General features: G+C 35.1%; 1 pseudogene; it reads right to left on the bottom strand.

Annotated features, from left to right (window-relative positions):
* LOC115412819 (high affinity cGMP-specific 3',5'-cyclic phosphodiesterase 9A-like) overlaps positions 1 to 27,551 on the bottom strand; it is a 37,143-nt pseudogene that overhangs the window by 1,170 nt on the left and 8,422 nt on the right.

The following is a 27,551-nucleotide window of genomic DNA, read 5'->3' as shown; positions in this document are numbered from 1 at the left end:
CTGAAACTAACAGTTGGTTTTTGATATTAACTGATTTATGAACTAAATATTATTTTTTATTTATTGTTGTTGATAATTGGTTTTTTGTGGATCCAAGGAACAATAGTCTTTAATGATGAAAATTGAAGTAAATAATAATAGCTTACTAAATAAATAGTAAATAAACTCTGAAACTATTAAAACCTTAACTCAACTAAACTAGGAGTAGACTCTGACCTGCATGAAATACTCCTCCAGCAGACAGTCGACCCACGGTTCGGCCACTTCCATCGGACGAACTTCGTTGGAAATGTCACAGCATTTGATGAGCACCATCTTCAGCTGGAGAGGTCAAAGGTCACACAGACACAGGGTTTGGGTCACGTGAACCCAAGAAAGGACTCCCATTATAACAGGGCTAGATTTATTTATGTTGTTGTTCACTACTGTTTTTATTACAGTTATTGTTTTGCTATTTTCTTGTGGTATTTTTTGTGTGTATATTCGTTGTTGTGCTGCTATTGGAACCTCAATTTCCTGAGAGATCAATAAAGTTCTATCTAACCTAATCTAATCTAATCTAATGTGGGTTCAATCATTTACACAACTGGAAATGAAGTGGAGATAAAAGATAAAATGCAAAAATACGTTTCACTGGTAAATAATGATATGAAATATATTATATCTAAATAATAACCAGATATTTAACAGATACTGAACTATTATTGGGTTTTTTTTCTTTTATTTCTTCAGCCTGTAGCATTCTGATTGGAGGATCACCGGTGAAATGCATCCTGGGAGTTGCAGTCTTACCCAGTGTGTGCGTCTCATTCTGAATGTGTTGAATGTAAATGTGTGTCTGTTCGACTGTCCTGGTTGTGTGGTTTTTCTTTTTTTTGTGTGTGTGTGTTGTGTTTTTGTGGTTCTTACACAGGTGATGTGTTCCTCGTCTGTGTAGTCGAAGTTGTCGACTTTCTGTTTGAAGGAGTCGAGGATCTCGCCGTGTCGCGCCATGTCAGTGGCGAGGATCAGCGTGATGGTTCCCTGAAACGACCCGACACACAAACACCTCATGATGTTAGAAACAAACCTCAATGTCATTAAACGCATCAGGAAACAAATGAATCATGTAATTACAGATCCATCCTGATTGTGTGATGATGGTTGTTGTGTTGATGCGTTTGTCGTCACTCGTTGTTTGTCTGTTCAGTCAATTCCTCTTTTGTTATTTCTGACCCATTTAAAGAAGAGTCAGACCTTTAATTATAGCAGTTTTAAATCAGTACAACACAAACCTCAAACACTGTTATTGTATTAAAACACTGAGGTCTGAAAAACAGGTTAAAACCACTTAAATAGATTTTAATTCACTGTTTCCATCAGAAACAAACTGCACTGGACATGAACACAGGTCAGAGATGAGTCTAGGGATGTTAAATTAAAGAAAATAACCAGGAAAATGAAGAAAAATGAATAAAATAGTAAAGCAGAGAAACCAACATCAACAAAACATTCACAAAACAATTAATTAAATGAATAAGATAACTAAGAAAACAATAATAAAATGAACCAAAACTAAAAATAGACATATAATCACGTTCTAATCATTATAATTAACAATATAATTGGGAAAATAAATAAATAAGCGTAAAATAACCAAGAAAATGATGAAAGATTAATAAAACCATACAGAAAAGAAAGCCAAATCAACAAAAAAAAATTCACAAAATAATCAAAAGACCGAAGAAAATAATTTGGAAAAAACAAAAATAACAATGAATTAAGAAAAAAAAAAGAGTAAAATCATCAGTGATCAAATAAAACAGAACAACATATGACATATAAAAAATATTATTGAATAATCAAGAAAATGAACAATGAAACAAAAAATAAGCAAAATGAAGAAAATCTGGACATGAACCTGTACATGAACATCTTCTATTCTGTCGTAATCGCCGAAGGTGTTTCACCTGTTGTACGCTAACAGCTCACCTGTCGTATGCTAAGGTGTGTCAGGTGGCGTGCACTAACGTTTCACCATAGCACCGGCAGATACGCTACACATCTTCTAGCCTGTCATATGCTTAATGGTTTTTAGCGGGCGTACGCTAATGTTTCAAGCTTTGTTACACTACACCATCTCACCTGTCGTACTGCTAATGTTTCAGCTGGTCTTACGCTAACAATCTCACATGTCATATGCTAAGGTTTAGCTGTCGTACGCTAATGTTTCACATTTGTACACTACATCTCACCTGTCGTATGCTAATGTTTCAGCTGTCCGTACGCTAACATTTCACCTGTCGTGCGCTACCATCTCACCTGTCGTTGCATTAATGTTTCACCTGTCGTACGCTAACGTCTCACCTGTCGTACATTAACGTTTCACCTGCTGTACGCTAATGTTCCATCTGTTGTACGTTAATATTTCATCTGCAATATGCTAAGGTTTCATCTGTTGTACATTAAAGTTTCACCTGTCGTACTCATCTCACCTGTCATATGCTAATGTTTCATCTAACATTACAGTAACATCTCACCTGTCGTACGCTAACGTCTCACCTGTCGTACATTAACGGCTCACCTGTCGTACGCTAATGTCTCACTTGTTGTACGCTAAACATCTCGCCTGTCGTACGCAATGTCTCACCTGTCGTACGCTAACCTCTCACTTGTCGTACGCTAACGTCTCACCTGTCCTACGCTAATGTTTCACCTGTCATACGCTAATGTCGCACTTGTTGTACGCTAACATCTCACCTGTCGTATGCAATGTCTCACCTGTCGTACGCTAACCTCCACCTGTCGTATGCTAACGTCTCACCTGTCATACGCTAATGTTTCACCTGTCGTACGCTAACGTCTCACCTGTCGTACGCTAATGTTTCACCTGTCGTACGCTAACGTCTCACCTGTCGTACGCTAACGTCTCACCTGTCGTATCTGTTTGAAGGCCTCGGGGTCGAAGTTGGAGAAGATGTTACAATCGGGTTGAGAGAAGATCTGAAAGGCCACGGCACAGTGATGGTTTTCCAGAGGAGAGATGTCATTATAACGAACCGCCAGCTCTGTCCTAGCGTTAATCTGGTACCTGGACATCAGAAGAACAACCACATGTCACAGATCTGACCCTTTAATCAGTATTTACCACATCTTCACTCTGTTTGATCCAAAATCCTGCTGTTGTTTGCGTCTTGTTCAATCTTTATGACTAAACCATGAACAACCATCTGTTTCCTCAACTTACACTCAAAACCAATATTATCACCAGTAATTATTGAAGTATCGAATTATTGACAAGAACTGGCGTCAAAATTCTTTAGTATAAACAAAAATCTGTGCATTTCAATCTAAACTTATGTAGGAAAATGGAAAATAATCACATTGTCAGGTTCATCTGTGCTGCTCTTCATGTTGCATCTTTTCCCCTGTTTCTTACGTGTCGCGTTGCTTTGCGTGTTTCTTGTGTGTTTCTTACGTGTTGTTGAATCCTGGGTGATCCAGGTCATGACACACAGCCGCCGTCATGAGAATCAGAATGTCCACCTGAGTGAACTTCTCCTGAAACAAACACAGGAACCGGAGTCAAAGATCACCATAGTAAAGTACAGTCAGAAGGAGGAGGAGCCAAAGGAAATCCTCCTCCACAACCTGAACCAATCAGAATGGGTTCATGTCTAGAAGATGACAGATCTGACGCAGGAGACGCTATAGGTTGTAGGATTAACAGTGGCGTTGCCATGGTTACCTGGAGGCTGCAGAGCCAGATCATACTGTACATCATCTGGGTGACGCAGAAACAGTGACGGAAGTTATGGAAGGGGTTGTTCCTGTAGTTGGTCATGGATACACAACTGGAAACACAACAGACACACAGTCCTTTGGGAAACAGTCACTATAAAACAACATACATCCATGTTCAGCTCTAAATGACTCCACAGACTGGGACATTTTTTTAATGGATTTATATTTTTTAAAATGTAAAATGTAGGAAGATATGCATCTTATTTTGTTGATATTTTGTTCATTTTGATGTGAAAGACAGTGTAAACAATGTGAAATTACCCCAAAAATTGGCCAAATAAAAGAGGAGGAAAGTAAGAAAAAACAAACTAAATAACTTAAATAATGAGTAAAACCTCACCAGCCATCTCTTCAGTGTGATGGGGTTTGATGTTGAAGTCTTTGACCAAACCCAGGTCATGGTACATATGTTCCAGACAGCTGAGCATCTGCACAACAAACCTACTGAGAACTGGACCAGGTTCTCTACTGGTTCTACTGGTTTGTTGGTCTACAAGTCTACAGGTCTACTAGTCTACTGGACCAGGTCTACAGGTCTTGACAATTTCAAATATTACATAAATACACAGAAATGTATTATATATTTTATATATTATATAAATTATATAAATTATCCATTATTAGACTTAAACTAACAAAAATACTACAAATGTCAAGTGTTTCTGAAGTCAAACATATAGATAACTTCATTTTTCCATATTCCAGGTGTAGTTTATTTATATTATCTGTTTGTTAATTAGTGTTTCTTGATGATCATTCTCACCTCGTTGGGTTCCCACTGCCAAGCATCGAATGCAGGTAATCTAAGAGCTTCTACTGTCTCCTTAGACAGATGGTACTACACACAGAGGCAGCAGACAGACAGACAGACGGGGAGAGACAGGTGTGTGGTGAGACGGGTCAGTCTTACCTCGTTGTCCTCCCATAGCCAGACGTCGAAGGCGGGTTTTTTGAGTGCGTCTATGGTCTGTTGTGACAGGATGTACTGCAGACAACAGAGCTCCCATTAACCCAGAACACCCCCACCGCCTGGCTGGGGGGGGCACGAATATATACACCCCCACCGCCTGGATGGGGGGGGGGTGTATATACTGTATACTGTATGTACCTCTACAAATGCTGTATACACCTCTAAAAATACCATATATACCTCGAGAAATACTATATAGATCTCTAGAAATATTGTTTAGGCCTCTAGGAAATACTGCATATACCTCGAGAACTACTACATATACCTCTAGAAATACTGTATATAACTCGAGAACTACTACATATACCTCTAGAAATACTGTATAGACCTTGGAAAATCCTGTATAGATCTTGAGAGATACTGTATAGACTTTGAGGAATACTGTATATACCTCTAATAATATTATTTAGACCTTTGGAAATACTGTATATACCTCTAGAAATACTGTATAGATCTTGAGAAATACTGTATAGATCTCTAGAAATATTGTTTAGGCCTCTAGAAATACTGCATATGCCTCGAGAAATACGATATATACCTCAAGAAATACTGTATAGACCTCGAGAAATATTATTTAGACCTTTGGAAATACTGTATATACCTCTAGAAATACTGTATAGATCTTGAGAAATACTGTATAGATCTCTAGAAATATTGTTTAGGCCTCTATAAATACTGCATATACCTCGAGAAATACTGTATATACCTCAAGAAATACTGTATAGACCTCGAGAAATATTGTGTAGACCTCCAGAAATACTGCATCTACCTCTAGAAATACTGTATATACCTTCATAAATACTGTACCTCTATAAATACTGTAAATACCTCTAGAAATACGATATATGCACCTCTATATATACTGTATATACCCCTCTAGAAAAACTGTACATACCTTTATAAATACTGTATATACCTCTAGAAATTCTGCATATACATCTATAAATACTATATACATGAATTTCCACAATAATGTTTCTTTTTTGACATATGTTTTAATCTAATGTCAGTTCCTCTTACAGTTCTGTTATACACTTCTGACACCCTCTAATATAAAATCATCATATATCAATATTTTCTACATTTTTCTGTATAAAACTCTTAAACCACTTGGGGGGGGGTGGTATATACACCCACACCGCTTACCAAAACTACCACATGTTCAATGTCCAAATGTTCTACTGCAGTAAAAACAGTGTGGACGTATGCAGACTCATATGTTACTATATGGAACGCTGAGGTGTCATCAGGTTTTAGTGGTGCGTTCACTGACTTCTATCAGATTGACCTACTGAACAGGCAGATTTCTGAGAATAAACCATAAACCTCTGGTCTCCATCTACACCTTTGGACTAAAAAGAAAACATCTGCACAAACATGAGGGGGCGGGGCTTCTGTCTTCACCTGATGTCACCTGAGCGTCAGAGGAAATGCTCACCTTTGGATACGAGGGGACGTCTCTGCGAGGAGTCAGTTTCTTATTGTCCTCTAGGAAGTTACTGCAGGACCAGAAGAAAAACATTATTCACACTGAGAATAAACAGAGATAAAACCTTCCATCTGCATCTTCAACCTCCACCAGCATCAACTCTGACTTAACTTTGATTTAGTTTAGTTGAATTATTCATATTAACACTGTTTCCTCAGTCTGATCTATTAACATTGTCTTTAAAATGTGTGATTTTTATGTAACTTACAGCAAACAATGAAGGGTTTCTATTTATTTATTCCAGGTTTTTATGTTTGTTTGTTTTTTATTTATAGTCTATTTTTAGCTGTTTATGTCCCGTTTCATTCATTCACATTTCTTTTTAACTTGTCTGAATGATGATAAACTAGAAATCTTGAGTCTCGACAGATGATTTAAAACTCTGATAAACTACCATGACTGTGACTTTCTTTTCAAATTTTAATTAACTTTTTTTTCATGGAAATTTTTTATTATTACTATTATTTCAAATTTATTTTATTTCAGTCTTATTTTATGTAAATTTTTATTTATTTATTCATTTTGTCAAGACAATTTCTTGATTTAGAATTTTATGTTTTGTTTCACAGTGATCGCCTACTGTTTTTATACACTGTATAAGTTATGTTGTTAATGTTGTTTTGTATCTTGTCTGAAAAACTTATATAAAAATATTGTGAAAAAAACTCTGATAAACATGTTTCTGTTCCAACTAATACAAGTCAAAACCTACATACTCATTTTTAAGTCGGTCGATGAAACCTCTGAAAATCAGTCCAGTTAAAGGTTATTTCAGACACTGTAGAACATCAGCTGAAACTAAAATGATCATTACTGTATAAATAAATCAGTTATTTCTGTGTTAATATGTTACATTTCATGCCTTTGCATTGCTTGTTTTTGTGTGAAAACAATTGAAGTATCGTCTCTAATGATGCTTGTTAAAAGGACAAGTTGTAATATGATTAAATAAAAATAAATAATACACAAAATGGTGTAAAGCAACTGGTGAGTTCAGTGCTGTATCCCATATTGACTCTTACGATGATTTTCTCGAAAAATTAAAGTAAAAAGCGTCTAATATTAAATAAATAAAATAAAAATAAATGTGTTTATATAAGGGACAGATAGCTGTAATTAGTTCTTAAATCCTTGTATACAGATTAAGGTTTAAGTAAGAAATGCACTAAATATTTGGCATTTATTTCACTAAATATTGGTGTTTTGTGCATATATTTGTGTATGTGTTTTCTTATTTATAACATGTCTCTTACACATTATTTAAATATTTGCATCTTTTTCTTCATTTCTTCTGTACATTTTATATGAAGTACAGATGACTGGTCACATGACATAACCCCAGTGGATTGTGGGTATTAAAGACAGTTTCTCTGTTGTGTTTCCTGTTGTAAATAAATCCATTCATGCTGTTGTTTTTCAGTCACCTGTTGTTTCTCGACACCATCTCCTCTCGTAGTTTCTTGATGTCGTTGCGACATTTCTCTATCTCCACCACCTTCATCCCCTCCACTGAAGACAGAACATTAAATGTCTGTTAGAGTCAATATTTGACCTCAACTTACTAAAAAATAAACAAATGAAGAAAATAACAGAGAAAAGAAAGAAAATAATCAGGAAAATTAAAATTAATAAGAAATAAACAAAATGAAGAAAACTTTAAGAAAATGATCATGAAAATTAAGAAAAATTATTAGGAAACAAAATGAAGAGAAATACTTTTTAAAAAATCAAGAAATCAAAAAAAAAAAAAAATGAAGAAAAAAGAAAATAACCCATAAACTGAGAAAAACATTAACTAAAAAGAAACAAAATTGAAAGAAGAGTAAGTAAATAATTAAGAAAATGAAGAAAAAATTCATAAAATGAGGAAAATGAACCGGATAAGTGAAACCTGAGTTTTTGTCTGAGATATTCTTTATATTTTCAGCAAAAACAGGAGAAAATTCCTCATTATCAGTCGATTCACTATGATTCTATTATTTTGGAGGCATTGAATGTGATTGAAGACATTGAACATGCTTCTGTGTTGTCATTATTTATCATATTATTATTATTATTATTTATCAACATCATTTATTTATTTAAACCCTCAAAAACACAAAGAGGCAGATGCTGATGAATTCCAGAAATTAAGACACTGGAGCCACATGTTTAAAAAAAAAAAAAAAGACTAAAACACTGGTTGGATCAGTTACAGACGATAAAATAAAGATGAAATTAATGGTCATGTGTATAAATGTATATCAACATTATTATTATTATTATTATTATTATTATTATTGAACCTGTGATCAAACTGACCGTGGGCGACATGTATGCATCATGACCTGAGGGGGGGCTTGGGGCTTGGGGTGGGTGATGATGAGTCACATGGTCAGTCCCATAGTTACATAACCTCAAGACCCATATGTCAGGCACAAAGCAGATGCACATAAATGCCACTTCAGCTAAAGTTCTCGTCTCCACAAACTGAAGGATAAACTGCAAACAGCGTGATGCCTTCACTGTCCTCAAACGCCACAGCAGGGCATGATGGGAAATGACCAGAGCTCCATCAACCCTCATCAGATCGTCTACATCCTCGTTACTGTGTCATAATTATCTGCCTCCATGCTTAAAATCTGTCCTCTTATTCTTACTCTTCTGACTCGGTGCTCTGCCACTTCATACGAGCACGCCGATTGCCTGGATACCTGGTCGCTACGGCAACAGCGTGGCACCCACACAGATCTGCGTCCTCTCATCACTTCGGTCGCCATGGTCACCTATTCTGACGGGGAGCTGGAGCATAGTGAGAGGCGACCTTTCCGAGCTGGATGATGCACAGACTGTTCCTGAACACACCGTGGCTGCTGATTAAAGGTTTACGGCGCCATTCATCCATCGCAGCGAATCATCGACTTCCTGACACTTTATTTTAGAACTGAAAGTCCATCATATCGAATAAAAATAAAAGTTTTTATTGCTCATATTCATGGTAGAAGTCCACCATTAGACGATTATTTAAATATATTAATGATAGTTTTATTACCGTTGATAATGTTTAATTTCTTCAAGATTTTATATTAATTAATTAATTAATTAAAAAAGATGTAGTATAGAACATGATGCAGAAAACATAAGACAAAAACAGCAGCAAAGGAGAGGGTGTCTCTAAGACCCTAGAAATGTAGAAATACTTGAAGTTTGTGAGGAGGTAGTTTTGTAATTATTACTTAAGTAAAATTTGTTAATGAAGAAAAAGAAACAAAAAAGAAGCAAAATAACCAACAAAAGGGGGAAAATGAACAAGAAATTAAGAGAAAAAAAAAGAAAATAATCAAGAAAAACAGAAAAATTTATATAAAAAATGAAATAACTAAGAAAATGAAGAAAAATTAATAAAACAAATAACAAATAAAAACAGGAGGAAAAGTGGCTTCAAAAATCAAAAATAAGTCTTTTCACGTGAAGAACCAGGACTCAAATATAAACTTGTCCAAACTGAAGTGACTCTGAATCCACCTGTGGATCAACAGCACAAAGTGAACCGAGGTCACGTTGTCATGGCGACGTGGAGTCAGAGTAAAAGAAGTAAACATCAGCCTGTCGTCTGTTTGTTAACATCGCTGAGAGAACAAGGTTAAAGCTGTAAGTGGAAGTCGGAGGTTTCCACGGTTACACATCATCACATCAGCTGTTCATGTCAAGGGTTTATTTTCTATTTTCTCATCGTTTTAGCTGCAGTGTTTGTTAGTTTTTGTAAGTAAGATTATTTCATTATTTTTTTGTTAACTTTGCGCATTATTTTATTCATCTTCATTTTATTTATTATTTTCTTCATTATGTTCTTTTTTTTTTGGAAAATTTTGTTTAATTTGTTCATCATTTTGTATATTTTATTGTTTGTGGCAACTTCCAAATTAAATCACTCTCTACATTTCACCTTTATTAATTGATTTATCTCCATTTATTATAATATTATCCTCTGTATTTTTCAGTGTAATGTCATGTATTGTCTATGTTCAATTCACTGATCATGTAGATGTTCATTAAAGATCAGAGTAAATTCAAAGCTTATATCAAAACAGAGAAAACTGAAGAAAAAGTGAATTTTTCACTAAAATATATCATTAACTGAACATTGCTGAACATATTTTTGTCAACATCATTTATTTTGAAAAATCTCCACACTCTTCACACTCTCCACACATTACTCCTCCGCTGTGTACCTGCTGCACTTAACTGCAAATGTCACGCTGCCATAAGTGGTATCGGTGTGGTTGTATTGCCATGGCTCCATGTCCTTGGGCAAGACACTTCACCCTCCTTGCCTCCTGTGCTGCTACTCACACTGGTGTATGAATGCGTGTGAATGTTCGGTGGTGGTCGGAGGGGCCTTAGGCGCGGATTGGCAGCCACGCTTTCGTCAGTCTGCCCCAGGGCAGCTGTGGATACAAATGTAGTTTACCACCACCAGAGGGAGAATGTACACACGCTGAGTATCGGACCCGATACCCAATACTGGTATCAGTATTAGTGCATCCCTATCAATCATCTTTGACCACAGATCAGAACAAATTAGTCCAAAATGGTATATTAGTTTGGTTCCTGAATCTGAATCCTCTCTAGTGTAAACTTTTAGAAATTACTTAATATAGTTTTAAATCACACACTTTGCAAAATACTGTTTAAATTATGTGGAAATCAATGCATTTCTTCAGAGGTAAATTTCCACATACTTTTGTTCATTTGTGTATGTAGACATATTGTCCATGTACCTGCAGCTCTGTTTCTATTGACCTTTATCTTTAATCGTAGCCTCAGTACGAAGGATGAAGCGATTGCGAAACGCTGATTAAATGTTCCCGTGGGTTATAACTCCACCAGAACACTGAGACCTATTTCATAAAGCTGAAGGTGCTGAAGGACAGGACAGTACCGGGACAAAACAACACCTTTATTGATCAGTTTTATGTCTTTACAGCTTCAGTCGATACATGATGCCAAGATGCCATTGCTCAAACGGAGCTGAATGCGAAGCGCTGTGATGAGGAACAAACTTCCTCCTTGCTTCATAAAATGTTGAAAAGCCGGAAGCAGTTGGATATCTGCTGTTGTGTAAGTGTGAGGCCGACAACACGCCGGCGTCCGCTCTGATATGGTCAATGTTCAGCACATTCCAACAACACGCTGAGGTCGACGGCCTCTGCAGGCGCTAACAGAGTGCAGCGCTTCCACTTATCTAATCGCCGTCTCGTAAACGGGAACTCGGGTTCAGACGACATGTAGCCAAGGCGTGCACTTATCTACACACTAACACTACACACTACTGTATGGACGACAAACTGCACAGACAATGGACACAAAATGTGACCAAAAGATACAAACCACTGATTAAACTTCAACTACAACTCCCATGGTGCACTTCACCAGCAGACAGCCAATCACAGAGCTTCAGGCTGTGTTCAATTATGACGTAGAAACTGAAAACACGTGAATCTGTAGCTAAATTCAGTAACCATGGAAACAGCTTCAGTTACCAACCGCAACAATGTAGCAAAGTTTAAAATTCTCTACAGCTGCTTTAGTGGTTTCTTCTACCCGGCAACAGCAGCTGATTGGTCGAATTATTCCAAATGCAGGTCAGGTCAGAAAGGGATATAATTAATGATTCATCCAGGAGGAAAATGACATTTATATGTTTACAGGTGGTGATATAAGGAGAATCTATTCTATATCCAGTCAATTTTCACATTAAAACCCAACAAATAAACAGCAATTACAGGAAAACTCCACACATTATATATCAACAAATAAAAGACACATAGTCGAATCTAACACTGAGTACAAATACATGACCATAAAAATCCAATAAATGGAAGGAATCAGATATCTGTAATAATCAAATCTGATGCACTTCAGAAATGCAATACTCAAAAAATCCTCATGGACCGTTTCAGTCCATTATGGGATTTCTTTTGGAATACGTGAGTACATAGTGATGGTAGAAACAAACTTCCTGTTATTGTTTTCCACTCATTTTATGAATTTACCACTTATGTTTTCTATGATTTTTGTTCTTTTTTTTTTCCCCACATATGCACAGATGTAACAGAACTGAATAAATCAGATTAACCTGTATACATGCATGAAGACATGGGAGTATTAGGGACAAATCCAGGTGTGTTAATCTGATTTATTATAATCAGATTACTGCTGTTATTTGATAAAACAAATCAGATTATACTGTTTACATGATCAGTAATAATCTGATAACTCCAAAAATAAGATATTAATCAGAGTTTTAGTGTGGATGTAAACAGGTTCAGTGGTGCATTCACTGTCCTTTTTAACATCCTTGACAGAAAATGATAAATAAATAAATAAATAAATATATCATGTTTGATATTCCATGTGTATAATCTGCATCGGACATGCAGCATTTTATCTTCATTGCATTGTTCTTGCTGTTTGGATGTGTATTTCTTCTTCTTCTGATTGGAAAATCCACTGACTAGAGTCTCAGTGATGATTTCAGGAACATTAAGTGCAGAGTCATGATCTGAGCTTATGACACCTCTGATAATTAACAACCTGTTAATAAAGTGTGAACTCTATGTCCATAAAGATAAGCAGCTCTGTGGTACCTTTATACCTGAGTTCAGATGAATTCAGGTCCACAGGAGGTTTCTGTCCTGAACCTGAACCGTTCATTGAATCTCAACGTCCACCTGTGCAGTTATATAATCATAAAACACCGCAGGATTAGGGTGCAGTGTGTATATAGTGATAGTATGGATTCAGTGAGTCCGTTTACATCCACACTAATACTCGGATTATTATCTGATTAGTAGAAGTATCAGATTATTATTGATCATAAATCTGTGTTTCATTACGGAGAATGGGATCCCTCGGCACCGCCTTAGGCCCCATCATTTATACGTTTACATTATTGTATTTTCAGATGTAGGTCTACAGATGTACACTGATGACACTGACTGATTCTGTTCAATTAATAAGAAACAATATTTTAATATAAATTTATATAAATTATACTTAAGGACAGTTGAAAAAAAAATAGCTTGATGAGTCAAAAATGGCACAGTTTCAATATTTAATTACAACATAGTAACGTACATTTGACTTTTTAGTAATTTTAATGTTAATGTTATATTTTTGTGTTGAAAATATGTCAGCTATACACATTGGTAATCCATGCATTTTCACATCATGCAGCCACTGACTACAAATAAACTCGTATTAAATCATGTGTCAACTTACGCTCGACTCGTTTCTCCAACATGGTGAGGCGGTTGGTGACCTCGGTCTTCAGCTCGTTGATCTTAAACGCCCTGTGAACAGACACAAAAGTGACATTTAACAGCTAAAACAGGGGTGGATAACATGGCCCGTGGGCCAGAATTGGCCTGTCAAAGGGTCCAATCTGACCCGTGGGATGAAAAATTACACTGGAGAAATAAACATCCAATGGTGTCAAACTAGTTTTAGTTCAGGTTCCACATACAGACCAATATGATGTCAAGTAAAATAATAACATAATAACCTATAAATGTTTCTCTGTTTTAGTGCAAAAAATAACATTAAATTATGAAAATATTTACATTAGCAAACTATCCTTTAAAAATGAAATGTGAATAGCCTGAAATATCTAAAGAAAATTAAGAGTAATTTTAATAATATTCTACCTGTTATTAAATGTTTTGTGCCTTTGTAGATCTGATCCATAAGGTATACGTGTAAATAATAAGTTGAAGCATAATACTGTTGAAATTGAATATATTTTTCTTAAGAAATTCCAGTTTTTTCAGGTTCAGGTACATCAGGGGGGTTTTTTGGATAGTTTATGTAAATATTATCATTATGTAATTTTTTTTTTTTTTTGCACCAAAATAAAGAGTAATATTTGTATTTGTCTTTATTTATAGGTTATTCTGTTATTATTTTACTGTTGTGATCCACTTTAGATGATACTGGTCTGAATGTGGAACCTGAACTAAAATGAGTTCAACATCTCTGATCTATAAAATAACTATGTAGGTCAGAAGAGGAAAATGAAGAATAATCAACTTTAATTAATTATGTAGACTTATCAGGACTGTGAAGACAAAACCATGTCAGTGAAATAAAGTGGAAAATCGTAGGTGTGTGAAACATAAAGAGAAGTTTTACCATTTCAGGCTCATATTATGGTTTAATGACGATGCTTTAAACCAATAGAACAGAACTATTCCACTGATCTAAAGGAGGCGACGTGTGAAGATATGCAGGTAGTAAACACATAAAAAACGAGACTTAAAATAGCTGAATATGATGCAAACAGGAGAGTCAGTACAGGACTGAACATATGACCGATTATATTACAGTAAGTATTAAAATTATTGTTCTTTTCCAGTTTTAAGGCTGATTTTGGGTTCTGTATCAGTTGGTTCAAATGGTTTATAAAAGAGAAAAGCCTGTTATGTATGGTTTTAACTCTTAAAAAAAGCAGAACGTTTCAAAAAGTTAGAAGTAGAGCATTTGAAACTATTATAATAATAAAATGTTTGTTCAGTGTTAAGTAAAACAACAAAACCCTGAAACATTTACAGGCGTTTTAATGGAGAATGTGAACAAAATAAAGACAAAACGTAATAGAACAATTTATTTCCCAATAAATTACATTATGTTTTAATGTAAAATGAATGTTTTCTGGAGCTTCAATTTACTAGTTATTTAACTGATTAACACATCTGTAAAATATCACAAAACAACGAAAACAAAGCAGGTCATGATTCAGAAAAACTTCAGCTTCACAGATGTTTTATTTTATATCTGAGAATAAACTGAATATATTTGGCTTTTAACAGCTGGAGGAGATTAAAACCAGCTGCCAAAGGGATTTTATATCATCTTTAATTTGATAAATGCATGTTTTTTCACTTTTAGAAGCTTTTTACAGATTTACAGTCTCCATCTGCTGAACACTTAGTGTTTTGAACCAAATTATAGATGCAACAGAACATTATTTTATTTCTCTTCATGTAGACAGTTTTTTTTATGCATTTTAACTCTTAACTTGCTGATTTATCTGTTGATTATATTTGAGTGAAATGCTTGGTTTATAAAATGTTAGACAGTGTTTGTTTTGCAGATTTATAGATTCTTAATTGTTGAACCAAATGACTTGTATTCATGTATTTAAAGTCCTTCTAATCACAAAGAGGCAAAAAAGATATTAAATGATCAGGGCTGAAAATAATGATTCTATTCTCAAGTGGCTCAAAAATTACATTTTATGCTGCAACAGATTAAAGAAAAAGTAGGATCAGGAGCAAATTTGTTTTACAAATGAAATATATTAATTTTACTGTCATAGAGGAGGATGAAAACTGAAAATATTCATATTTAAGGAGCTAGAATCTAGACTTTTTAGATAATTTCGATTTTTTTTTTTTTTTTAATTGCAAATGACTCAAACTCGTTATCAGTCCCCAAAATAATTAACTGATTGTTTAATTGTTACAGTTAAACAATGTTAATGCAGATAAATACAGATTACACTACAAATGTAAATTTTATGCAAAGATTAATTGATTAAATAATCCTCAGATTAAACAATCACTCAATATAATGTTTTTCTGAGTTTGGCATAGATTAGATTGAACTTCATTGATCTCTCAGGAAATTAAGGTTCCAGTAGCAGCACAACAATGAATTTATATATATAAGAAAAATATTGCAAGAAAATAGTCATAACAATAACCATTATAACAGTAATGAAAAAACAGGCAACAGCACATGAGAAAGTACTAGTAGAAATAAATAATAAAGTAGTAATAATAATAATACATATTAATAAATAATTGTTATATTAAAAAATATGCACTATACATATATATATATATATATATATATATATATATATATGTGTGTGTGTGTGTGTGTGTGTGTGTATATATAAAAATAAAATACTCACAGGACAGGATAAAGATTACAATAAAGTGATAATAGTAGTCCTAACGATATGTAAGTAATAATTCACCTAAGTATGTAAGAAACAGTACTACTACTACTACTACTACTACTACTACTACTACTACTACTACTACTACTACTACTACTACTGATAATAATAGGCAATAGTAAGACTAAATTAAAATGACAACAAACAAACATTGTCCAACGTAAAGTGCAGTTTGACAGATTTCTATAAATACCTCCAAACAGACTGTGATCGTTTCCGTGCAGATAAACAGCTGTGGTGTGTGAAAGCGTTATCGGTGACTGGATGAGCGGTGGGTAACCACGGCGACCATCTGCTTACCTGGAGAACTGCTCTGCCACCTGCGTCAGTACATTCTGAAACAGTTCCTCTTTATCTGCAGAGACATGAGTGTGGAGTGTTACATACTGACACACACACACAAGCATTCACAGTAACACAAGTGACGCTGCACAGAAGGTTATGTAAGCCAATCAGAGAGCGGCAGGGGGTCAGGGCAGCGGACGGCAGCGAGCGGAGACCAGATCAGCGAAGTCGGCTCCTTTGCCGGGTTCGGATTCATGTGTGAACGAACACCTCCGACACCACTTCCCACTGAGACGCCGTACCACATTGGATAAACGGCACCGTGTTTGTGGTCAAAGGTCTCCTCCACCGGCCAATAAATCGGCAGCTACCAGAAACTGTAAAACTAAAAAAACACAGCACTGTCTGCCGCTTTGTACATTGTGTCTCATGTGGACACTTTGGTGCAGAGGTTAAAGGTCAGAGCTGTTAAAAAATTCCTCTGTGTGACTTAATGAGCTCATGACAAAGGCTTATGGGAAATATGACTTCCACAAGAACGTGAAAATACATCTACAGATGCATCTGTCCAGCTATTCTGTTAAAAATCTGTAAAAAAAAAAAAAAAATCAGGAAACAGCAAAAAAACCAACAATATTCTCAAACTGGTGATAAGTAAAATCATATTTCAACAAAACTTCAGCTTCATAAATGTGAAAATATGATGATTTTCCCTCATCGCTGACAGTGAACAGACTATTTTTGGCTTTTAACCAGAGATTAAAACCGGCTGCCTTTTATTTTTAATTCGATAAATGCATGTTTTCTTCAGTTTCAGAAGCTTTTTACAGATTTACAGATTCTCCATCTGCTGAACATTTTTTGACCTGAATGGAAGAAGTAACATTAACATTATTTTATTTTGCTTCATGTTAACAGTTTTTAATGCATTTTGACTCTTAACTTGCTGATTAATTCATTGATTATTCTCTCAGTTTAATGGTTGGTTTATAAAATATTAGAAAATGTGTTCAAGTTTTCAGTGAATGACTTGTTCTACGTCATAGAGGAGGAAGAGAAGTCATATTTCAGCAAAACTTGAACTTCATAAATGTGAAAATATGATGATTTTCTCTCATATCTGACAGTAAACTGACTTTTATTATTTGATTATTAGTGATCACCAAAATAATTGAAAGCTGATTGATTAATTATTACAGTTTCTTTTAACAAATGACATAAATTCAAGCATTTAAAGTCATTCTAATCACATAAAGCAAAATAATATTCAATGATCTGGGCTGAAAATAATGATTCTATTCTCAAATGATAAAAGTCCGCGGACACACTGAAGAAAAAGTTGGATCAGGAGCAAATCAGGACCAAAAATGTGTTAAAATAATGATGTGCATGCATGACTTGGATCAAGATCTAAGAAAGGTCTAGACCTTCAGCAGCAAAGACCAATCCTTATGAAGCCTCGTGGACTTCTCTGGGCTCTGAGGGATCTAGGATGGACCAGGACTCAGTGGAAACCCAAAGGACGAGCCATACTGGTACCAACAACAAGTCCAGAAACTAGGGTCCGTCCTGGTCTGGGGTCAAAGGTCATTAAAGCTGAAAAGTCCAGGGAGTTTTTGCACCAACAGGGACGTCCTTGCAGGTTTCAACTAGACCACAGAAAACCAAACATTCCAAGAGGAGAGTTCTGGTCCTGGACTGCTCTAATGTGGTCCACACTGGTCCATAAAGGAGAATAACACATAACACAAGACCACGAAGACCCTGGACCTTAAGACTGAGACTAAATGAACCTGACACCTGTGTTTTCAGTCCATGAATGTCTGTTAGATGTCCAGAAAAGATGTGAAAACTTTACAAAGTTATTCTTAAAAAGAAAAACAGGCCTGGTTTCAGCAAATACAACAAGGTTTAACAGATTAGATTTAGTTCAACTGTTTAGTTTAATGTTGACTGCCTAGTGTGTGTATTTCAGTCTGTTAGTCATTAAAAATGTGTTAAGTTTTATTCTGCTTTAACCTTCAGGAGTTTTGTTAACGTTATCACTGAGGATGTACTGCAGACAGACATGCAGTAATTCTCATTTTACACAGATACTAAGTGTATTAGGGTTTATCTGGGAGCTTTTCTATACATGAAATAACAGTAAAATAACAGCAGGTGTTGTGTTTTCTACAGATTATAAAGGTCTTTGAAAAGAACCCATGACTTGGACGGATTTATCTCAGGTTTCAGTGTCTTAACGGTGTAATAATGAATCCAAAATGCTGTAAAAATGCAGAGCTTTTAGTCTAATAACACACAGAATAACCCTTCAGAAACCAGCGAAAACTAGAAAGAAACTGGTTGAAAATCAGCTACATTTTACAGATATTTTTAGCGTCATTGGGCAAAATTTCTAACAGATTGAGAGAAATTAAACATTTAATCTGATGCAGACTTTGTCCAATCACAGGTGGTTTCAAAAATGTAAGAATATGCAAAGAAACAAAAAAACAAAAAACAATTGTGGTATAAAAATATTCAACTATGGTAAAGGCACTGATACCATATGATAAAAATAACCTGTTATAACTGAATGGGGTTGATGACACATTTGTACATTTTGGGTTTGCATAATTCTGTCACAATTTATGCTTTTCGGAAAAATTCCAATGGTTATTCTCCAAAACCTGATTTAATTTAAGAAGGGGGAGGATTTAAAGTTCTTCTGCAGATGTTCATGTCCTTTATGTGTTAAAGGTGAGAGGAAGTGGAAGTTTTCAAAGGTCGTTGTCCAGGTTCAACGCTGTCACTGCTGTGATGTTCAGTCATAAACCCAGTGCAGTTATATGACTGTGAACTGCACCGGACCTGGTATTTATGAGATCAACAGGCTTTTATAGGTGTTTTTCTCAGGTGTGTGTTTATGTGGATCTCACACCAGCAGTAACACCGACGTCCATGTCTGTCAGGGTCATCATCCTCCTTATTCAAAATATCTGACCATTCTCACTTGGAAAAACATCCAACAATGTCCGAACTGTGACTACACCCAGAAAATGAAGGGATTTAGTCATTTTAAGATCCACTGTTGCAGCATCCCAGAATAAATATCCAGACTGATATTCTAGATCAGGGCTTGGCAAACTCTGCTATCTAAAGAACCATTTTTGGACAAACATTAAAAAATCTTTCTGGAGCCAAAAAAAATGTGCTTACAATGTTTTATCTCAAAGTGTTGACTGAAGACCTGTCATTTGTCATTATTGGGTTGTGCAGCAAAAAATGACAGATGCGAAAGCTTTATTTGCAATGAAATATACGGATGGATGCCTTCAATATCATAAAAATAGAAAAGTAGTACTTTTACTACTACTACTTCTGGATTCATAGAGTTTAATTGACAGAGTATAGTCTACAGTTTTACAACTGCATAACATCATTATGACTTTATTGTTGTAACAAGAATACCAAAGTGTTATTCATTTCCGTATGTTTTTTGACAAAGCCACAAGGAGCCACTAGAAAACAGCTCAAGAGCCAAATGTGGCCCCAGAGCCACAGGCTGAACCCCTCTGGTCTAGATCTACAGTGGATGGCGTTAGACTGATCTACAGTTCACAAAGTGTGGAGACAGCTCTAAATATGGAACAACAGCAAAGGTGATACTGGAGGTAATTGTATCTGGTTGAAAAAGATCGTATGGACGCGCAAAAAAAAGGCAAAGCTGAGTTGAATAAGTGTCTGTAATAGAGGAGCTTTTATTCTGAAAAACAGACCATATGTGTGTGTGTGTGTGTGTGTATGTGTATACATATACATATATATATATATATATATATTTATATATATATATATATATATATAGACAGTAATGGAAAAAAGGTGTGGCTGCATCAGACAGATACAAACAACTGCAAAGGCTTTTTTTTTTTTTTTTTTTACATTATTAACAAGAAAAAGCAACCAAACTAAACTGTTGTCAGTTTCATCATGATCATTATCTTGATGAAACGTTCAGTTTTTGACCTCAATGGAACTGGGCACGTGCAGAAGGAGCATGTGACTGGAGAATGGAACAATACTTGGCAGAGCTCAACGACTTAAGAGTGAATCTTAATATCATAAATCACAAATGCATGCATGCGTGAACAAAAACTTTTTTCCACCACTGTATAATAAAGTGGTGCAGAACAGTATGACAGTGGTGAGGTGTGCATCAGGGATCGGCTCTGGGCACCTTCTTGTTCGCGGATGAAACTGAGTGAATCTTAATGCAAAACACCACAAATGCATGAGGTAAACAAAAACTTTTTCCACCAGCGTATGTGTGTCATCATTGTTACTCACCAGCCAATTGTCCTCCGGTCACTGGAACCACTCTGTATGGTGACCTTCAACACAACACAAAACAAAACACACACAGGTCAACACCGCTGAAACAGCCCGTCATCCACTGTCTGAGCCTCCGATCACAGACTGAACATTAACACCTCGATAACGTTTGTCAAGTGGAAGTTTTCAGATTCTTCCCTCAGATAAGATAACGTCTGCAAACACACGCCCATTAAGGGTCGCCTCTAATCAGCAGGAGTTTACGGCGATGGGAGGGGCCACGCGGATCACTGCCTCATTACTGAGCGTCTGCATTGAAGGTCAGATCTGGAAAATTACAGCCCAGAACCTGAAGATCAGCCTCATCTGGAGCCAAACCGACTCCAACCCTGAAGGACTGGAGGAGGTTTTTGGACAGAAATAGAGCTGGGGTCGGGTAAGGACATCAGGTTGGATTGAAGTGGAGATGAAGATGATGAAACTCCAAGTCTAGACTGTGGAAAATAACCAACCCCCTCCGATACTTTAATAGAAACAGAACATCTGTAGATCAGTCACATCAATCAGTATCAGCAGGACTTAGCTCTGATGTTAAAGCTGAATTTACTGACTTAAACAGAAAATAACATTTCCATTTTGTGTTAATTTAATATTCAGGTCAGTTCAGTTCAACAATTATCCACTTTCTAATAATAAAGGTACTTAATCTACAAAATGGTAATGGTCTAGTCTTGTGCAGGGGTGTCAAACATCCGGCCTGTGGGCCAAAACCGGCCTGCCAAAGTCCAATCCCTCCCATGGGATTAATTTGTGAAATGCAAAAATTACACTGAAAATATTAGTTTAGGTTCCACATTCAGACCAATTCAATCTAAAGTGGATCAGACCAGGAAAATACTATCATAATAACCTATAAATAATGATGACAAATTTTTCTCACTTTTTAGTGCAAAAAAGTAAAATTACATGAAAATATTTACTTTTACAAACTATCCTTTCATCAAAAACGTGAATAACATGAACAAATATGAACAACTACAAATGTCTTAAATAAATAATAAATGATAAAGAGACAGAAAATTGTAAACTTACACTTATTTTTCGAAAGAAATTTCAAGTTGTTCATGTTATACATATTTCTTAAAGAACAGTTTGTAGATGTAAACGTTTTCATAATGTAATTTTATTTTTTTAAATCTAAAACACAGAAAAGTTTGGAGTTATCATGATCTATCAGTTATTATTTTATTATTTTACTGGTCTGGCTCATTTGAGGTTATATTGGGCTGAAAGTGGAACCTGAACTAAAATGAGTTGACAGCCCTGGTTTAGTGAGTGCATTTCAGTCTGTTACAGTCATTAAAAAAGTGTAAAGTTTTATTCCACTTTAACCTTCAAGAGGTCTGTTAATGTTACCACCGAGGATGTACTGCAGACAAACATGCAGTAATTCTTGTTTTACACAGATAATAAATGTATTTTATTTGGGAGCTTTTCTATACATGAAATAACAGTAAAATAACAGCAGGTGTTGTGTTTTCTACATAATTTAAAATTCTTTGAAAACTTTGTATTTCTATGTATTGGGCATATTTGGGCAGATATATTCATACATTTAGGATTTGCATAATTCTGTCAAAATTTGTGCTTTTGGAAAAATTCCCACAGTTTCTAAAAGCTGACATATTTCACTTAATACATTATGATAATTCCACTTACACATTTAACCCTAAACCTTATCTGAAGCCATAGAAACAGCCTAATAACTACCAATGAATACATGTACATTCACAAACAATTTCAGTGTTTTTTCCCCCACTTAAACTCTAAAATCAGATTCAGTTTTTGTGTTTTAAACTCTTACAACATGCAGTAAATTGTAAATAACTGTGAAGTATTGAAAGTTCTGAGTATTCTAGAAAGAAATGGGCAAAAGCACTTTCTCACAGGACATTTTCTGACCTTTTAATAAACAGGGTAAGCAAAAATAAAGTTAGTGGACATTTAGAGGCTCAGAGTTTAAAGAGTTAAATTATAAAAATACTCAATTATAGTAAACTATATAGTATACTGTTTGATAAAAATACAATTATACTATAAATATACTCCATTTTCTGATAGAAATCTGCCAGAATTTGTCAATTTACAGGTGTTTTCTTAAGATAATACATTAATTTACAGCTTCGCTTTTCCATGATATCATGAAATAACATCAGGTTCATTGATGTTTCTATTGATTCAGTTTGTGGATCATCATGTCTGATTTGCTAAAAACCTGAGGTGAAGAATCCACCCACTGTCTCCATCCCAGAGGAGGAAGCAGGGCATTCTGGGATCAACAGTCAGTCAGTGTGAGTGGATGATGCTGGTGGACGTGGTTTCCTTTACCTCTCAGTGTTGTGAGGCATAGTGGGGTCGATGGACACCATGGCTCCGGTCGAGTCCAGCAGAGACAGATTAGTGTTTCTGGATCAAACACAATCACACAAAGGTCAATAACTCAATAAACAGATGATTTATGTTTTATGCAAATGAACGCAGGTGACGTCAATGTAAGTGCAGCAGTTTACATCGGCAAATACACTGTAAATATGTAACTAGATATTTTCTGTTTTCTGTCTTTCCTGCAATTTATTTTTGTATTTATATGCTGCTGTCACCTGTGAAATTTCCTCATGGTGGGATCAATAAAGTCTTATCTTATCTAATCTCATCTTATCTTATCTACTACAGCTGCTTCAGAGTCGTACGTATTTATTTTCTCCGAGAAATTATTCAGTTATATGTCTAAAAAGTTATTTTTATTTATTATTTGCATGTTTCATGCTCATTTTAAGCTTTTCTTGTTAAGTCTTTTTCTTTCTAAAGTGCTTGGCTGTTAGGTTAAAGTTAAAGAAAATGAAAAATGAAAGAATAAATTGTTTTTTTCCATTTTTTTGTAAATGATGGATTACAGTAATAGGTGATGCAGATATTGTATTAATAGGCTGATTTTATAATTCTGTTTGAAACTACAGTAAACACATAAGTATTTTGTTAAAGAGGCAGAAAATATAAGATTGTTCTTCTTGCTACTTCTTTCCATCCATAATGTGGTCAATTTATGGACATGTAAGTAACTGATAATATAAAATATGACTTTATTGATCCCATTGTGGGGAAATTTCAGTGTTAACTGCAGAAAAAAAACCCACAAAGAAGTGCAGAAAAGACCGACAGAAACACACAAGAGTGAAACATGAAAGATAAAGAGAAATCTGCTACTTAGATTAAATCTTATCTTATTCTATTATTATTTCTATCATAAATGTCATTTATATTAAATTCTATATTAAATCAGCTTTTATTATGTACAAGCAAATTTTCTTTTTCTGTCTTTAATCATATGAATGAAATAAACTAAAACTAACAAAGAACGCCAGAAAAAATAGGATATGAGGAAATAAATGACTGAGTTTATGTGATATTTGTAAGTCACTCTTTTGTTAATATTGGCTAAATTATGTCTGAACTAACTAAAGAAAAACCTCAACTTGTGTAGAAAACGCAGGTCTACTCTGACAGAGAAACATTCAGAATAAGCCGTTTACACCCTTAATTAAAACGCTTCTGTTTACATTTAACTCTACATAGAATAGAATAGAATAGAATAGAATAGAATAGAATAGAATAGAATAGAATAGAATAGAATAGAAAAGCCTTTATTGTCATTGTGTGTGAATGAAATTAGGCTGAGTTTCTTCGTTTTTCTGATATTTCCTCTGATCCTAAATCCTGCTGATCTCCTCCTTCATGATGTTTACTGTTTCAGGATGTTTCTGTCTCTTTGCATTACTGCTTCGTCTGATCATAAATAGTGAAACATGAGGACGAAAGTGGAGAAGAAAAAAATGTTGTTCTACCGTGAGACGCCAAGCGCCGTGCAGAACAGCTCCTTAATGTCACATGGGCTGCAAAAGCGACTGAACACCACCTGAAACACAAACCCACACATCAGTCATATTAGTTCCATCACAAACCACAGAGATGAACTGAATCTGACACTTTATTTCTGGTCTAAATAAACAGGTTCAGCAGCAAAAACACAGGAAGAACATTAAACACAGACTGTATGTAGGAAAATGACGGTACAAACTTCATGTCTCCAATCTACAGCCAGTAGTTTGCATTTTTTGTTGCCAAAGAATTAGCTTTTTGGAGGTGGAAATTACCATATTTGAAGAAAAGGGGAGGAGCTATTGAGGCATGAGGGGTCAGAAGTAAGCTAATGCTAATGTGCTAGCATAACGACCGTAAACATCACCAAGTTCTACATCATGTTAGTGTAACTTACTAACCACAGATCCAAACAAATGAGTTTCATTATATAAAAAGAAGTTCTGAAAATCTGCAGCAAAATGTCAATCACACCTGTCAATTAAAGCCCAAACCTGGTTAACAGAGGAAGTATCTTTGGATCAGTTATTAAAAGGTCCAAATAAAACCAATAAGACCAGAGTCAAACCTGCAGAAAAACACTGACTTGGCATTTTGGTTGATGCTGTGTTGGCTTTTCGGAGCAGGAAAATACCATATTTGAAGAAAAGGGGAGGAGCTACTGTGTCATGAGGGGTCAGAGATGAGCTAATACTAAACGCTAACTCACAGACTATGTAAAACTGTAAACATCATCAAGCATTTGGATAAAAAAGCCATATTATATGATGTTAGTGTAACTTATTAACCATAAAACCACACACATTGGTTTTATTAAATAAAAAGCAGTGAGATGTCAATCACACTTGTCAGTCAAAGCCCAGATCTGATTAATGGAAGAAACATCTTCAGATCAGTTATTAAAAGGTCTAAATAAAACCAATAAGACCTGAGGCAAACCTGCAGAAAAACACTGACAGCATTTTTAGAGGAATTCAGTGTAAGTCTATGGAGCAGGTGCTTTATGGAGCAGCCTCGAGTAGCCATCAGTGGTACTACACTTTAACAAACTAAAGCACTGGATTCACTGTGGAATCAAAGTCCTGAACATCAGCATTAAAGAGACAAAATAAAAACAACACACGAAGCATCATTTAAAGACATAAACAGATCAACTACACACAGACGTGGAACCACAACAGGAAAAACACTTCATCATTCATGTAATAAACACAAACACCTTAATGTGTGAATCCAGACGAGTCTCCTGAACATAATGACTCTTAAACGTCAGGTGTGATTATAATGAGTCCTCATTAACAGCATCAGTCACCACTGTCTCCTGCCGTGTACAACAACCACATCATCTTCCTTAACACTGATTCACCAGTAAAACCCATGGAGTTGGATCAATGACAGTGGATGGACACATTTGGATTATGTTCAGTTAATGATAGATTTGACTGAAAAAGTCACTTTTTCTTCCATTTTCTCTGTTTCTGACATAATTACTACTGAATTTATTGTGAGCATTTATAAACATCTACACGATCAGTGAATTAAATACAAGAAAACACATGATTTTCACAGAAAAAAATGCAAACGTACAGAGGACAATATTTCAATAAACTAGCGTGTTGAATTGTTTGTCCATCGTGGATTCTCTGGGATTTTTTTCTTCTTCTTTGATTGAATGTGGAGAAGTTGTAAATACTTTGGGTTTTGGTATTTTTTTCTCATTCCAGTGCCTTGTAAACAAGGTCAGACTGAACGTGACAGTTTGTGTTAAGGAAAGACAATGACCCAGAAAGATAAAGATACCACTTATCTGTTCATCTGTTTATCTACTGGAAGACACAAAAACCACCAACAGCACCAGGAAATACTGTAAAATGAAATGTACATGTACAGGAAAAGTACTAATGATGAAATCTACATGTACTATTGCTGGAAAAATACTGATACTGCAGCAAAAAAATATACCATTATGTTGCAAAAATGGTCTTTTACAGTAAAAGTACTTATACCACATTACAGCGGTACCCTTTTATGCTATAAAAATACTGTCTTATCTTTTACAAATACCCTGTGGAGGTAAAAGTTCTGATACTGTGCTATAAAAACACCTCATTATGTTATAAAAATATTCCGTTATGGTAAAAGTACCAATGCTGCATTATAAAAGAACACTGTTGAGTTACAAAAACACTCAATTACCTTATAAAGATACTTAATTATCTTTAAAGTACACATACTGCATTATGAAAACACCCTGTTGTGGTTCATGTACTGATACTACACTATGACAATACTTATTATATTATAAAGGAATTCAGTTATATTATTAAAGTATTCTGTTCTGGCAGAAGTACTGATACTACATTATAACAACACCCCACTACATCTTACAAATACTGTTACGATACTACATTATGAACATCCTGTGAAAAGTACTGACATTATAAAATGTGGCACCATTGGGTCATAAAAATACTGACTTTCTTAATAAAAAATACACATTAACAGTTAAAGTGCTGATACTGCCTTGCAGAAACACCCTGTTGCAAGTAGAAATACAAATACTGCATTATAAAAAGTCCCCAACTTTATTAAAAAATAGTTATAGCCTTCCATTATGGTAGAAGTACCAATACTGTGTCATAAAAACACCCCTAATATAGTAGAAATACCAATACTGCATTATAAAAAGTCCCCAACTTTATTAAAAAAAAAATAAAACACTGTTATGTTATAAAAACCACCCGTTATGGTAGAAATACCAAAAC

The sequence above is a fragment of the Sphaeramia orbicularis genome, chromosome 21, assembly GCF_902148855.1.
Source record: "Sphaeramia orbicularis chromosome 21, fSphaOr1.1, whole genome shotgun sequence".
Taxonomy (NCBI): domain Eukaryota; kingdom Metazoa; phylum Chordata; class Actinopteri; order Kurtiformes; family Apogonidae; genus Sphaeramia; species Sphaeramia orbicularis.
This window is presented reverse-complemented; position numbering and strand designations above follow the sequence as displayed.